Consider the following 16,994-nt stretch of genomic DNA (forward strand, 5'->3'; position numbering starts at 1 on the left):
GATAGCCCCAGGAACTTAGGTCCAACAAAATAATAAAGGTTTTTTGAGCTACATCAAAATTTAAAACTTCTCTCCATCAAGAGACCCAATCAACAGAGTAAAAAGGCAACCTATAAAATGGGAGAAAAATATTTGCAAATCATATGTCTGACAAGCAGTTAACATCCAGATTATACAAAGAACACTTAAGGCCAGGCTTGGTGGCTCACCCCACTAATGCCAGCACTTGGGAGGCCAAGGCAGGAGGATTGTTTCAGCCCAGGAATTTAAGACTAGCCTAGGCAACACAAGAAGGCCCCATATCTATCACCCCCCACCAATTTTTTTTTTTTAATTAGCTAGGCATAGAGGCATGTACCTGTAGTCCCAGCTACTCAGGAGGCTGAGGCAGAAGGATGGCTTGAGCCCGGGTGGTCAAGACTGCAGTGAGCTATGATAACACCACTGCACTCCAGCCTGAGCAACAGAGAGATACCCCATATCAAATAATAATAATAATGATTAAATATTTAATAATAATATTAAATAATTTATAATTTATTTAATTATAAATTATTAAATAAAACAATAATTATTATTAAATTTAAAATTTAAAATAAAGGACTCCTACAAATCAACAGCAAAAACAAAACAGAACATAAACTCAACTGAAAAATGGGCAAAGGATTTGAATAGACATTTCTCCAAAGAACATACACAAATGGCCAACAAACACATGAAAGAGATGCCCAATCTTACTAATAATTAGGGAAATGCAAATCAAAACCATAATGTGATATTACCTCATATCTACTAGGATGGTTGAGATATATATATATATATACACATACACACACACACACACACACACATACAAAGCTCCCAGAAAATAGTAAGTGTGGTGACGATATGGAGTAACTAGAACTCTTGTACACTGTTGATTGGAATGTAAAATGGTGCAGCTGCTATGGAAAATAGCATAGTGATCCCTCAGAAAATTAAAAATAGAATTACCATATGATTCAGCAGTTCCGTTTCTCGTATATATACATAAGAATTGAAAGCAGGGTCTCAAAGAATATTTGTACACTCATGCCCGTAACAGCATCACTCACAATAGCTGAAAGATGAAAGCAGCCCAAATGTCCATTATAAGATGACTAGATAAATGAAATGTGACAAAAACATATGATGTAACATCATTCAGCCTTATAAAGTAAGAAAATTCTGACACATGCTACAATATGAGTGAACCTGGAGGACATTATACTAAATGAAATATACTAAATGAAATAAATATATTTATTTATACTAAATAAAAGCCATGCACAAAAAGACCAATATTGTATGATTTATCTGTATGAGGTATACATTTGAGTAGTCAAACTTATAGAAACAAAAGGTAAAGTGGGAATTGCCAGGAACTGGGCGGGGAAAGAGGGGAATGAGTTATTGTTTAATGGGTATAGAATTTTCAGTTCTGCAAGATGAAAAAGTTATGGAGATTGGTTGTTCAACAATGTGAATATACATTACAGAACTGTATACTTATAAATGGTTAAGATGATAAATTTAATGTGTGTTTTATAAATTTCAAAAATTTTTTAAAAACTATGTAAAAATATAGATGAAACATATTTCTCAAGTTGGAAAAAATGGCAAATTTCATGTTATGTGAGTTTTGTTTCAACAAATTGTTTTTAAAAGTCAGATGGAAGGGCTGGTTTGAGGCAAAAAAGAAAGGTCTGATTTCAGATACGCTGAACTTGAGACTTTGAAGATAGTCACATAGAGATGTCTAGAAGATAGCTGGAAATACAAATCTACAATTAGAGAGAAACAAAATGGCTGAAAAAAATCTGACAGGTGGCCGGGCATGGTGGCTCACGCCTGTAATCCCAGCACTTCAGGAAACCAAGGCAGGTGGATTATTTGAGGTCAGGAGTTCAAGACCAGCCTGGCCAGCATGGCAAAACCCCGTCTCTACTGAAAATACAAAATAAGTCAGGCATGGTGGTACAAAAAGGTTAGTTGGACATGGTGGCGCACACCTATAGTCCCAGCTACTTGGGAGGCTGAGGCACAAGAGTCACTTGAACCCAGGAGGCGGAGGTCATAGTGAGTCGAGATCATGCCACTGTAGTCCAGCCTCGGCAATAGAGGGAGATTCTGTTCCCCTCCCCCCCCAAAAAAAAACAGAGAAGAAAGGCAAGAAAGGTAAGAAAGACAGGAAGGAAGGAAGGGAGGAAGGGAGGAATGGAGAAAGGGAGAAAGGGAGAAGGGGAGAGAGGGAGAAAGGGAGAAGAAGGAGGAGGAGGAGGAGGCGGGGGAGGGAGGGAGGGAGGAAGGAAGGAAGGAAGAAAGGAAAGAAAGAAGGAAGGAAGGAAGGAAGGAAGGAAGGAAGGAAGGAAGGAAGGAAGGAAGGAAGGAAGGAAGGAAGGAAAATCTGAAAGGAGAAAGAAAATCTGAAAGGAAATAGCTGACAGTTATGGATTGGAGGAGAATTCTGGGGGATTAAAGAAAAGCAGTTGATAACTAAAACAAAGGAACTATCAGTATAGGGAACATGATACATCAACAAATCAAATAATTAGTTTGCAGAATAAACCTCTGAGCAGGCTGTTTCTTGGCTGCATTGTGAATCCATGATTCAAAGATCAGATGAAAATCTCATACTGTAACTTTTTTTTTTTTTTTTTGAGACGGGTCTCTCTCTCTCTGTTTCTCTGTTGCCCAGGCTGGAGTGCAGTGGTGTGACCTCGGCTCACTGCAGCCTGGACCTCCCAGGCTCAAGCGATTCTCCTGCCTCAGCCCCACCAAGTAGCTGGGATTATAGGCAAGTGCCACCATGCCTGGTTAAGTTTTTTTTTTTTTTTTGTAATTTTAATACAGACAGGGTTTTGCCATGTAGCCCAGGCTGGTCTTGAACTCCTGAGCTCAAGTGATCTGCCTGCCTTGGCCTCCCAAAGTGCTGGGATTACAGGCATGAGCCACCACGCCTCGCTCATACCGATTTTTTAGCTGCACTAAGCTACCTGCAGTGTTCCCTACACTACACAGTTCCATGGGCTTTCCTTCTTTCTTTTGGTTCATATAACAACATCCTACGAGCCTATTCATTTAAACATTATATATTTTATAGTATATATTTAGTCCATATATATAGTCTATATATTTGTAGACTTAGACTATAGACTCTATATATATTATATATAGACTAAATATATATATTTATATATAGTAAATCAAGCCTAGTGAGGCATACTTTATAAACAATAAGATGCACTCGTTTTAGCTGTTCAGTTCAATGAATTCTGACAAATCTATACACATGTGTAACCAACACACCAATCAAGATACAGAAAAATTTCAATTCCCCCGAAAAAGATCTCTCATGTCCCTTTGTACCCTTTGCTCTTGGAAACCACTGATCAGTTTTGTTACTGTGGATTGGTTTGGCTTATTCTATATCACTTAAATGAAATTATATAACATAAACCCTTATGCTTGGCTTTAATACTCAGCATGTTTTGTACAAGTCTTTTTGTAGATTATTGGTAAAGTCTTTTGGGTAAATACCTAGGAGTAGAATTGCTGGGTCATGTGGTAAGTATACGTTTAACTTTGACAAACTGTTCTCTAAGGTAGATTTATCATTTTATAGTGTTACTAGCAATGTAAAATATAGTGTTACTAGCAATGTTATTAGCAATGTAAAATCCCAGTTTCTCAGCATACTTTATCAAAGCATAGTATTAACAGTATTTTTAAGTTTGGTCATCCAAGTGGGTGAACTGGTATCTTACTATGGTTTTTTTTCTGATGACTATGATGTTGAACTTTTCATGTGCTTATTAGCCATTTGTTACTATTATTATTATTATTTTTGAGATGGAGTCTTGCACTGTCACCCAGGCTGGAGTCAGTGGCACGATCTCGGCTAACTGAAACCTCCGCCTCCTGGGTTCAAGTGATTCTCCTGCCTCAGCCTCCCGAGTAGCTGGGACTACAGTGTGCACCACCAAGTCCGGTTAAATTTTGTGTTTTTAGTAGAGACACGATTTCACCATATTGGTCAGGCTGGTCTTGAACTCCTGACCTCATGATCCACCTGCCTCGGCCTCCCAAAGTGCTGGGATTACAGGCGTGAGCCACTGTGCCTGGCCCCATTTGTTATCTTTGTTTGTGAAATGTCTACTCAAATATAGTGACTATTTAAAATATTAGCATGGCTGGGCACGGTGGCTCATGCCTGTAATCCCAGCAGTTTGGAAGGCTGAGGCAGGAGGATCACTTGAGGTCAGAAGTTCAAGACCAGCCTGGTCAACATGGTGAAACCCCATCTCTACTAACAATACAAAAATTAGCCAGGCATGGTTGTGGGCGCCTGTAACCCCAGTTACTCTGGAGGCCGAGGCAGGAGGATTGTTTGAACTCGGGAGGCGGAGGTTTCAGTGAGCCGAAATCCCGCCACTGTTCTCCAGCCTGGATGCAGAGCAAGACTCCATCTCAGAAAAAAAAAGAAAAAAGAAAAAAAATTAGTTTCTCTCCTTATTACTGAGATAAGAGTTTTTTATACAGCTGGATAAAAGCCTTGCCAGATATATGTACTGTGAATATTTGCTCCCACTTTATGGGTTACCTTTTCATTTTCTTAATGGCGTTTTTGAAGAACAGAGGCTTTATCTTTTGATGAAACCAAATGTTATCAATAGTTTCTCTTATATTAAGTGATTTTGTGTACTATTAAGAAATCTTGGCCTATTCTCAAGGCCTGGAAAATTTCCCCGTATTTTCTTTCAGAAGTTTCATAGCTTTAGATTTTACATTTAAGTCTATGGCAGTTTTAAGTTGATCTTTTTTGCGAATGCTATGAGCTGAGAGTCAAGGTTCATGTTCTCCCTCACATGGACATCTAGTTGGAGACCTAACGTCCTTTGCTGAAAAACTATCTTTTCCCCACTGAACTGCTTTGAACCCTTCATTGAAAATATTTGACCATATATATGTGGGTCTACTTCTTGATTCCCTATTTCTTTTCAGTGACCTGTAAGTCTATTCTTATGTCCATACCACACTCTCAATTATTATAGCTGTATAGTAAGCTTCGAAAGGCAGTATAAGTCCTCTAGTTGTGTTTTCTTTTTCAAAGTTGTTTTGAGTATTCTAAGTACTTTGCATGGTCTTATACATTTCAGATTCAGTGTGTCAGTTTATATAAAAATATATGTTGAAATTTTCATTGCGATTGTGAGGAGTCTATAGATCAATATAAAAAAAATAGAGATCATGTCCTTTGCAGAAAGATGGATGGAACTGGAGGCCATTATCCTTAGGAAAGGAACAGAAAACCAAATACTGCATATTCTTACTTATAAGTGGGGGCTAAATGATAAGAGCACATGGACACATTGAGGAGCACCACACACAGTGGGGCCTTTCAAAGGGTGGAGGGTGGGAGGAGGAAGAGGATCAGGAAAAATAACTAATGGGTACTAGGCTTAATACCTGGGTGATGAAATAATCTGTACACCAAACTTCCAAGACACAAGTTTACCTATGTAATAAACCTGCACTTGTACTCTTGAACTTAAAAGTTTAAAAGATATAACATATTAACAATATTAAGTTTTCCATTCCAATCTAAAAACAAGGTTTTCACTTCTAGTAATGGCTACTTAGCTTGGTATCAGTCTTCTTGGGCTGCCATAATAAAGTACCATAGACTGGACTCCCGAAATAATAGGAATTAATTTTCTCACAGTTCTGATGACTAGAAGTCTGAGATGAAGGGGCCTGCATGGTTGGGTTCTAGTGAGTGCTCCTTTCCTCTCTTCCTGGCTTACTGATGGCTGCCTTCATGCTATAACGCTACATGGCAGGCAGAAAGAGACAGAAAAAGAGAGATCTTTCCCTCTTCTTATAAGGTCACAGGCCTATCAGATTAGAGCTCCATCCTTAGGACATAATTTAACCTTAATTACTTCCTAAAGACCCTATCTCTAGATACAGTTACATTGGGAGTTAAGGGAGCAACGTATGAATTTTGAGGGACACAACTCAGTTGATAGCAAGCTCCTACTGGATAAATTCTAACACACATAGCAAGTTTAAACTCTGAGTAAATATAAAAATCAACAGCCTGAAGGCATTGGAGAACGTCGAAAACAGGCAGAAACTAGGGGTGTAGTTTACTCTTTCACAAAAAGGATAACACTGAATAAGTGTCCTGTTTGTGGGCAGGCTTCAGTTGGAGACCTAAAAAGCATCTAAATATGATAGAAACCTGCATTCTTACTGGCTTGAAGAATGAGAGGACAAAGTTTGGGTGACCATAATGCCTGGAAAATAAGCAGAGAGATTTCTAAATAAAGAGTCAGAGTGGTATAGCCTTATATTCTATGTATTAACTCTACCCAAATATCTGGCCAATCCCTGAATTCCACATGCATGGGGTCACCTCCAAGCTGTCCAACAATGGCTAAAACAACTGGCAAAATATTTCAATTATTGCTTACTACTAGAAAAACAATTTGGGGTTTGAGCCTGCTAAAAAAACCAAAACAGTTTTTTTCTTTTTAAAGATATTCTTCTGAGGAATACAAAAGAATTTAGAATCTCTTCAATTTGTCATTTAAAATATTCAAGATACTAGCCAAATTTATTAGCCATATTACAAAATAGGTAATTCATTCTTAAGAAAAAAGGCAGTCAATGGAGACCAAACATGAGATGTTCCAGGTGTATTTAATGACCAAAACTTTTGAAGTGATTATTACAACTATGCTTAAAGATACAAATGAAAATATTCCTGAAATGAATAAGCAGAAAATCTCAGCAGATAAATTTTTTAAACCAATAATAAAGAGCAAATAAACATACTAGAATAAAAACATACAATATCTGAAATAATATCATTATAAAGTCTTAAACACAGATTGGGAGGACAGAAGAGTCACTGAATGAAAAGACAGATCAGTAGAAATTGACCCACTTAAGGAAGATAGATATAGAAGATTGAAAAAATAAAGGAACATAGTCTCATGAAACTACATATTTAGGATCAGGAAGTTGGATGCTACCTTCTTCCTTAGGGAGAAACTAATTCCTCATAGTTGTTTTTACAGCATTAAAGTGTTCACAGGTTATTGCTCTGTTTGTAAGTACAGAAATGGTAGCAGAGAATCAAAAGAGCAGCAACATGACTGATCTAATGGATTCTATTAATTAATGGAATCTAGTAGCCAACTGAGTGAGCAGGTTAACAAAACACTTTCACCTGCTCTATGAGACTCTGACTCTGGATCAACAACCTAGGTCTGTATTTACCAAATAAAACAGTACGTGTTAACAACACTGCTAGGCAACATTGCTTATGATAAAAATAATCCCCAGCTGGTAAAGTACATTTAGGCTTAGAGAACTATGAATACCCGAGAGAAAGTCATAGTTTAGGCTTTCCTGAGTAGAGTGACTCTGGTAACTGGTACATCTCTTTCAGTGACCACAAAGTCTATACATGAAATGTAAAAATAGATATTGGCTCTTGTGGAAAAATGAGGCTTCTTTGGTAAGGGAGATTGTACTACCCACTAATGTAGATCTCATCTCCTTGCATTTGAGCTGGAGAAAAAATAGTTCCTAGACCTATGTGTATACCTGGAGACAAGATACCTCCTGGAACTAGCTGCATACTGCTACAGGGACTGCTCTAGTAAGGACTCTTGTTTAGAGAAGCTACCTTGCTGGCAAGCTAAGGTTCTTGTTCTATGCCCTTTTAAGTAGACTAGTACCAAACATAACCTATGGTAGTCTCCTGATTCTGAATATTTACTTGAACTTACAAAGATAGCATGGTGGCCACTGGAGATGAGCAATTAAAACAGTGGTTTCCAAAATGAGATTTCTGATTCTCCGAAGCTGTGCAAGACTGTCTCCTGAAGCACAGCAAATTTAAAAAAAAAAAAGCACTTTTACTTATATTCATTTCTTAATCCCATCTTTTAAATTTTTGCTTTATAGAAAAGTTGTATGATTGATATGGTTTGGCTGTGTCCCCATATAATCTCAACTTCAATTGTATCTCCCAGAATTCCCATGTGCTGTGGGAGGGACCCAAAGGGAGGTAACCGAATCATGAGGACCGGTGTTTCCCGTGCTATTCCCATGATCGTGAATAAGTCTCACAAGATCTGATGGGTTTATCAGGGGTTTCCACTTTTGCTTCCTCCTCATTTTTCTCTTGCCACCTCCATGTAAGAAGTGCCTTCTGCCTCCTGCCATGATTCTGAGGCCTCCCCAGCCATGTGGAACTGTAAGTCCAATTAAACCTCTTTTCTTCCCAGTCTCGGGTATGTCTTTATCAGCATCCTGAGAACAGACTAATACAGTAAATTGGTACCAGTAGAGTGGGGCATTGCTGAAAAGATACCTGAAAATGTGGAAGTGACTTTGGAACTGGGTAACAGGCAGAGATTGGAACAGTTTGGAGGGCTCAGAAGAAGACAGGAAGATGAGGGAGAATTTGAAACTTCCTAGAGACTTGTTGAATGGCTTTGCCCAAAATGCTGATAGTGATATGGACAATAATGTCCAGACTGAGGTGGTCTCAGATGGAGATGAGGAACTTGTTGGGACCTGGAGTAAAGGTGACTGTTGTTATGTTTTAGCAAAGAGACTGGCAGCATTTTGCCCCTGCCCTAGAGATTTGTGGAACTTTGAACTTGAGAAAGATGATTTAGGGTATCTGGCAGAAGAAATTTCTAAGCAGCAAAGCATTCAAAAAGTGACTTGGGTACTGTTAAAGGCATCCAGTTTTATAAGGAAAGCAGAGCATAAAAGTTTGGAAAATTTGCAGCCTGACTATGTGATAGAAAAGAAAAACAAATTTTCTGGGGAGAAATTCAAGCCCGCTGCAGAAATGTGCATAAGTAGCAAGGAGCCTAATGTTAATCCTCAAGACTGTGGGGAAAATGTCTCCAGGCCATGTCAGAGACCTTCATGGCAGCCCCTCCCATCATAAGTCCAGAGGCCCAGGAGGAAAAAGTGGTTTTGTGGGCCAGGCTCAGGGTACTGGTGCTGTGTGCAGCCTAGGGACTTGGCACCCTGTGTCCCAGCCACTCCAGCTGTGGCTGAAAGGGGCCAAGATAGACCTCGGGCAGTGGCTTTAGAGGCTGGAAGCCCCAAGCCTTGGCAGCTTCCATGTGTGTTGAGCCTGCAGGTGCACAGAAGTCAAGAACTGAGGTTTGGGAACCTCCACCTAGATTTCAGAAAATGTATGGAAATGCCTTGGATGCCCAGGCAAAAGTTTGCTGCAGGGGCGAGGCCCTTATGGAGAACCTCTGCTAGGGTACTGTGGAAAGGAAATGTGGGGTTGGAGCCCCCACACAGAGTACCTACTGGGGCACTGCCTAGTGGAGCTGTGAGAAGAGGGCTACCATCCTCCAGATCCCAGAATGGTAGATCCACTGACAGCTTGCACCGTGAGCCTGGAAAAGCCACAGACACTCAATGCCAGCCTGTGAAAGCAGCCAGGAGGGAGGCTGTACCTTGCAAAGCCACAGGAGTGGAGCTGCTCAAGACCATGGGAACCCACCTCTTGCATCGGCGTGACCTGGGTGTGAGACCTGGAGTCAAAGGAGATCATTTTGGAGCTTTAAGATTTGACTGCCCCGCTGGATTTCGGACTTGCATGAGCCCTGTAACCCCTTTGTTTTGGCCAATTTCTTCCATTTGGAATGTCTGTATTTACCCAGGACTTGTACCTCCATTGTGTCTAGGAAGTAACTAGCTTGCTTTTGATTTTACAGGCTTATAGGCAGAAGGGACTTGCCTTGTCTCAGATGAGACTTCGGACTGGGGATTTTGGGTCAATGCTGAAATGAGTTAAGACTTTGGGGGACTGTTGGGAAGGCATGATTGGTTTTGAAATGTGAGGACATGAGATTTGGAGGGGCCAGGGTTGGAATGATATGGTTTGGCTGTGTCCCCACATAATCTCAACTTGAATTATATCTCCCAGAATTCCCACATGTTGTGGGAGGGACCCAGGGGGAGGTAATTGAATTGTGAGGGCCAGTCTTTCCCATGCTATTGACAGTGAATAAGTCTCACCAGATCTGATAGGTTTATCAGGGGTTTCCACTTTTGCTTCTTCCTCATTTTTCTCTTGCCGCTGGCGTGTAAGAAGTGCCTTTAACCTCCTGCCATGATTCTGAGGCCTCCCCATGTAAAACTGTAAGTTCAATTAAAACTCTTTTTCTTCCCAGTCTCGGGTATGTCTTTATAAGCAGCATGAAAACAGACTAATACAATGAAGTACAGTATATACCTATCTTAAGGGAAAGTCTCAAAATTTTTTTACTGATAGTCATAAACAATAAAAAGTTTGAAATTCACTGAATGAGAAAATAGAAAGTATTTTCAAGCACAAATAGAACATTTGTAAAAATTCACCATTTGCTAAATTCAAGCTCTAAAAATACAAGAGATCTGAAAGCATTGAGACTATATTCTTTGATTAATATGTAATGAAATTAGAAATCAATTTTTTAAAAAAGTTAAGTTAAAAGAAAGAGCCCTGTACTTGGAAATTTAAACACATACTTCTAAATAAATGATAGATCAAATAAGAAATAATGGTGAAAATTAGAAATTATTCAGAACTGCTTTATAGTGAAAATACTATAACATATCACAACTTTGTCGATGCTGATAAAACAGAACTTAGAAGGAAATTTATACTGCACTCTTAAATGTTTATATTAGAAAGAAGAATGGCTGAAAATTAATGAGGTCCACTCAAGAAGTTAGTAAAAGCACAACCACATAATTTCAAACAAAATAAAATAGAGGAGGGGATGAAACTAATGAAATAAAAAACAAAGGAGGCAGGCGGATCAGTTGAGGTCAGGAGTTTGAGATTAGCCTGGCCAACATGGCGAAACTCCGTCTCTACTAAATAATACAAAAATTAGCTGGCATGGTGGTGGGTGCCGGTAATCCCAGCTACTTGGGAGGCTGAGGCACAAGAATAGCTGGAACCCAGAAGGCAGAGGTTGCAGTGAGCTGAGATCATGCCACTGCACTCCAGCTTGGGTAACAGTGTGAGACTCTGTCTCAAAAAAAAAAAAAAAAAAGAAATAAATAATAAACAAAGATAGAATAAGAGCCTCACAAAATCAAAAGTATATCCTCTAAATGATTAACAGAGTAGTCTAACAAAATTCATCAAGAGGAAACAAAGGAACAAAGGTATTTCAAGGAAAACAACCCACAGAAGGTATTGGTTATAAACATTTCAGCTTTCCAGCATAGATTAGAATTTTAGAAAACATATATCCATCATTATGCATTAGACAGCTTCCAATATGTCAAGACATTCCTGATGAGAGAGAGCTGTGGTATTAACCAATGTGATTTTTAATAATATTGTAAATAAAATGTGACAGAATTTGTAAGATCTACATAACTCAGTCTTAAATGCGAAAAGCACAACTTACCACATTCCAGAGATAATATAAAAGAACAGCTTTATCACACTTCCTTGCCGAGGAAGTTCCTATTGGTGGTAATGTAAGTTAGAATACCATTTTGGAGAACAAGCGGGCATCATCCACTGAGGCTGATGATGTATATATCATATATCCTCCTGAATATACTCTTAGGCATATATTAATATAACTAAAGAAAGTCTTTCACATGTGCACAAAAGGCAGATAAAAGTATGTCCTCTGTAGTACCGTTTGCAGTAACAAAAAGCTGGAAAGAAATTCAAATATCCTTTGCCAGGAAAATCGATAAACTGTGAAGGAGGCAGACAATGGTATACTATACAGCAGTCAAACTAAATAAATCCCAAGCATGTAACACTGTACACAAAAAATAGATGCAAGAGGATATGGGCAGCATGATGCCATTCACATAGTTTTAAAATATGCAAAACAAATAATATAGATTGTTAATGGCTATATTATATGCAACAAATAGAAACACATTTGTGGGAATCATGAATATCAAATCAATATAATACCTCTGGGAAGGCACAGAGGAAAATGGCATTAGAGCTAAGCAGAAAAGTTTCTATTATACTTGTAATGTTTAATGTGTAAAAAACAAAAACCACATGAAGCAAGTATGCCAAAAGGTAAGCAATTCGAAAGGCAGCCATTCATCTTCATACTTTTATGAATGTTTGAAATATTTCTTAAAAAGTCCTCAAAAAACCTTAGACAACAAACTCTTCTGAAAATACTTTATTACTGAAGATAAAAAGAGGCATTGTCATTAACTTTATCTCCATCTTCTAATCCCACTCTACCCTTATATAAATCCTTCTCAGTATCAAAGAGCCTAGGGTGGGAGCATTGTGTATAGTGGAGGAGGGTGATAGAAAGTTAACATTTGCTAGACAAAATAAATTATCTTATTTAAATTGCTATTATAGACATTAAAAATGGGGTTCAGAGAGCTTGAGCCACTTGCCCATAGTCTCACAACCAAAAAGAAGTGACAGTAAGATTCAAGCTGAGTATATGTGGCTTCAAAGCCTGTATTTTTTTTTTTTCACTATTGTTTTGACAGCAAGAAAAGAACTCTTCTTGAAGGTATAATTAACCTATCACCTGTTCCTATGTCCAGCATAGAAGTAACACAAGTACTGCAACTTGTTCATCATGTCACAGAGGAGTATAGATCCAGGCAAGGAAGTGGTATTATTGGAAACTGTGGAGAAGGAAATACATGCAGAGTCTGATTATATAATAGTTTTCCAAACTTATTATTTATACCATGGGCCATCTAGATTCTTATCTCCCCCTAGGAACTTTGGAGGTGATGCCAATTTTACAAATATATTCTCCAAGTCCACGAATCTATGCAGACACTTGCTCCCTTTCCATTGTGAGCTAAAAGAGCACCTGATGTTGGCAGCAAACAACTTTGAGAGTTTAACAAATATAAATACACTCAAATATGTTTCCTAAATTACCAGAATAAAGGGAAGCACGAGACTCTCTGTCCAGTTTAAGGCCTTGGTTTTATACCTCTAAGACAAGGGACAATTGGTGAGGTATAACTTTTAATTATGTACAGTAAGCCAAGATTTATGTAGTCAGTTACTTTGGCCATCATACAGAAACCAATTCCTCTGTCGTCTCTCTTCTTTTATCATTATTGATTTTTGTTTCCTGGGAAACAACATAACTCTAATTAGAGAATGAGCCCACATTCCAGAGATGCAAATCCCCCTCTCCTCCCTCGCTTTTCCTTCGTCTCTTTGGACCCTCATAACACCATTATCTGGTGGCCCCAACTGTCCTTTTCTCCTTGCCTTGGCAGAAATCCAGTGCCTAGAGCTAAGTCCTCCACTTTTTATCTTCCATCTGCAGAGTAACAATGAAAGATGTAGAGGCCTGTACCCCAGGCAGCTGTAGGACTCAGATTGGATCTGCACTCAGGCCTGCTGGTTTGCTAGAAATAAAAGACCATTGACTCCGGCGTGGGGATGGAAACCTCTGCCAAACACACACGTAGGCATGATCCCCTTCCCAGGACGTTCTCTCTCTCTCACTCTCTCTCTGTCACACACACACACACACACCTTTGAGCGGAGAGGGTCTATAAAATTCCGCACATATGGTGAACATATTTTAGGGGAAGCACATGACTAGAGGCCAGTGGGAGAGAAAGAAAAAGAAAATAATGAGAAAAATCTTCAGTAAGTCTGAATTGTTCCAGTCAGACTGCTGGGAAAGAATGCAAAGGATTGGAGATGAAAATTACTGGTAAAAGTCAACATTGTAACATAGCTAAATCCTTTCCCTATTTCAAGCCATTATTAGAACTTTTTCTGATGTTCAACAATAGCACACAGAAAAATAGCCTTTATAATTTAGCTGTAAGTAATTGGCTTAACACAATGAATATAGCTGAAGAAAGCACATCATAAAATAATACTTTTCTCTAACTCATAATTTCAAAACTTCTTAATTTTACTTGTAAATAATTGTGTGATGGGGAGGCGGGTATAACTAATGTAACTGGAATTGGCTCCCAAAACATTAAATAAAATTGTTTTCTAAATTCTTATCCTTTCTGTTACATATTTAATGATCAATTAAATGCTTAAGTACACTATAAACCTACCAGTATAAAGGAACTAGCAAAAAGCCTTTTAAAAATGTAGATAAATAATATCTAATTTATCTGTTTTGTAAGTTAAGGACTGATTTATATCAAATCTTCTCAAAATTAAACCAGAAGAAAGTATTTTGGCTTCAGCTTTAAAGGGTCATTGGTAGAAGTTAATCAGATCATCCAAACACAAAATAAACTGCTAATAAAAGGTCTGCATAACTTAGTGGTGTAGTAGAAGAAACACTGGTCTGGTGTACTCTGGGGCTTCATTTTTTAAGGGATTTCTAGCTAAGCTGGGTTTAGATTTTTACCTGACGGCAGGAGAGAGATGCTGATGTATTTTTAGTAGAAAGGTGACTATGGCTGCCTTGTGGGGAATGAACTGCCAAACCATAAAGCTAGGGCAGGAGTGAAAGGGTAATTTAATTGTTCAGGTAAGAAATAATGAGGGCCTTGAGGTCAGCTCCAACTCCCCGCTTCCCCTCTACCAGCATCTCCAGAGGCAGAGACATGACGGCTGGAGTAGAGTGCGTAGGCAGGGGGCAGAACACGATTCCCGCCTCATGAGTACATCTTCCATAAGTGGTGCCTTAGGGGAAAACTGTAAAAGCCCTGGCTTTGCCACCTACGAGCTGGGTGACCTTAGGCAGCTAATGAGAAAGTTCTATATGCTGAGTATTTACTAAGTACCAGATACTGCTCAAAGATCTTTTTTTTTTTTTTTGAGACGGAGTCTGGCTCTGTCGCCCAGGCTGGAGTGCAGTGGCCGGATCTCAGCTCACTGCAAGCTCCGCCTCCCGGGTTTACGCCATTCTCCTGCCTCAGCCTCCCGAGTAGCTGGGACTGCAGAAGCGCCCAGCCACCTAGCCGGCTGGATTTTTGTATTTTTAGTAGGCGGGGTTTCACTATGATAACCAGGATGAGTGTGATCTACTGACCTGCGTGATCCGCCAGTCTACGGCTTCCCTAAAGTGCTGGGATTACGGAAAGGCGGGCCGCGGCCCGGCCTCAAGATCATTTAAAGTGCATTTTGCGATTTGTAATCTCTTCACATAATTTATTCATTAGGTGAAGATAACGTGTATTAATTCCTGTGACTGTTTTGATGATTAAGAGAGAAGTCATATACATGAAATGGCTTGGTAAACTAACACATTGTGGTTTTCTTTTTTGAGACAAGTTCTTGCTCTGTCGCCCAGGCTGGAGGGCAGTGGCGTGATCTCCGCTAACTTCCACCTCTGCCTCCTGGGTTCAGGCAATTCTCCTGCCTTTGCCTCCCTCCTGAGTAGCTGGGAGCACAGGCATGCGATGCCACACCTGGTTAATTTTTGTATTTTTTGTAGAGACAGGGTTTCGCCTTGTTACCCAGGCTGATCTGGAGCTCCTGACCTCAAGTGATCTACCTGCCTCAGCCTCCCAAAGTGCTGGTATTACAGGTGTGAGCCACCACGTCCAGCCAGCCTTACACATTTAAAAATAGTTTTCTGGCCAAGCACAGTGGCTCAGACCTGTACTCCCAGCACTTTGGGAGGCTGTGACAAGAGGACTGCTTGAGGAGCCCAGGAGTTTGGGGCTGCAGTGAGCTATCACTCCACCACTGCACTCCAACCTAGGTGACAGAGTGAGACACTATCGTAAATAAATAAATAGTCTCCTAATAAGCATGTTTTTTAAAAATAGATCTGAAAATATGATTATTTTCTTTTCAGCAGCCCCTCTATTGGAGACTACACAGATTGATCACCTCACACTTGTTAGAATGACTATTATTAAAAAGATAACAAGCCAGGTGTGGTGGCTCATGCCTGTAATCCCAGTGCTTTGGGAGGCTAAGGTGGGCAGATCACTTGAGGTCAGGAGTTCGAGACCAGCCTGGCCAACATGGTGAAACCCTGTCTCTAGTAAAAATACAAAAATTAGCCGAGCTTGGTGGCAGGTGCCTGTAATCCCAACTATTTGGGAGGCTGAGGCAGGAGAACTGCTTGAACCCAGGAGGCAGAGGTTGTAGTGAGCCGAGATCGTGCCACTGACAAAACGAGATTCCGTCTCAAAAAAACAAACAAACAAACAAAAAACAAGAGAACAAGTGTTGGCAAAGATGTGGCAAAAAGGGAACCCATGCACACTGTTGGTGAGAAAGTTAGTACAGCCATTATGGAAAACAGTATGGTGGTTCCTCAAAAAAATTAAAAACAGAACTACCATATAAATCAGCAATCCCTCTAATGGGTATATATACAAAGGAAAGAAAAGCAGTATGTCAAAGAGACATCTGTACTCTCATGTTTATTGCAGCACTATTCATAATAGCCCAAATATGGAATCAACCTAAGTGTCCATCAACAGATGAACCGAAAAAGACAATACAGTATATACACACAATGGAATACTATTCAGCCTTAAAAAAGGAAATCCTGTCAGTTATGACAACATGGATGAACCCAGAGGGCATTTTGTTAAGTGAAATAAGCCAGGCACAGAAAGACAAACACTGCATAAGCTCACTGATACGTGAAATCTAAAAAAATCGAGCTCATAGAAGCAGAGTAGAATGGGACAAGAGGAAATGGGAAGATGTTGGTCAAAGGACACAAAATTTCAGTTAGACAAGAGGAATAAGTTCAAGAGATCTCTGGTACAACATGGTGACCATAGTTAATAATAATGTATTGTATATCTGAAAATCACTTAAAGATAGGTATGTGAGGTAATAGATATGTTATATAGCTTGATTTTGCCATTTTGCAATGTATACATCTTTCAAAGCATCATGTTGTACACCATAAATATATGCAATTTTTATTTGTCAATTTAAAATAAAGAAAAAAGAAAAAATTCTTCCTAGCATTGCCTGTTAAAAAGAAGAAAATGAAAAAGAA

General features: G+C 39.3%; 1 protein-coding gene across 2 annotated transcripts in view; it reads right to left on the reverse strand.

Annotated features, from left to right (window-relative positions):
- WARS2 (tryptophanyl tRNA synthetase 2, mitochondrial) overlaps positions 1 to 16,994 on the reverse strand; it is a 112,651-nt gene that overhangs the window by 23,136 nt on the left and 72,521 nt on the right. The window lies entirely within an intron of this gene.

Source organism: Papio anubis, chromosome 1 (genome assembly GCF_008728515.1).
Source record: "Papio anubis isolate 15944 chromosome 1, Panubis1.0, whole genome shotgun sequence".
In the NCBI taxonomy this organism is placed as follows: domain Eukaryota; kingdom Metazoa; phylum Chordata; class Mammalia; order Primates; family Cercopithecidae; genus Papio; species Papio anubis.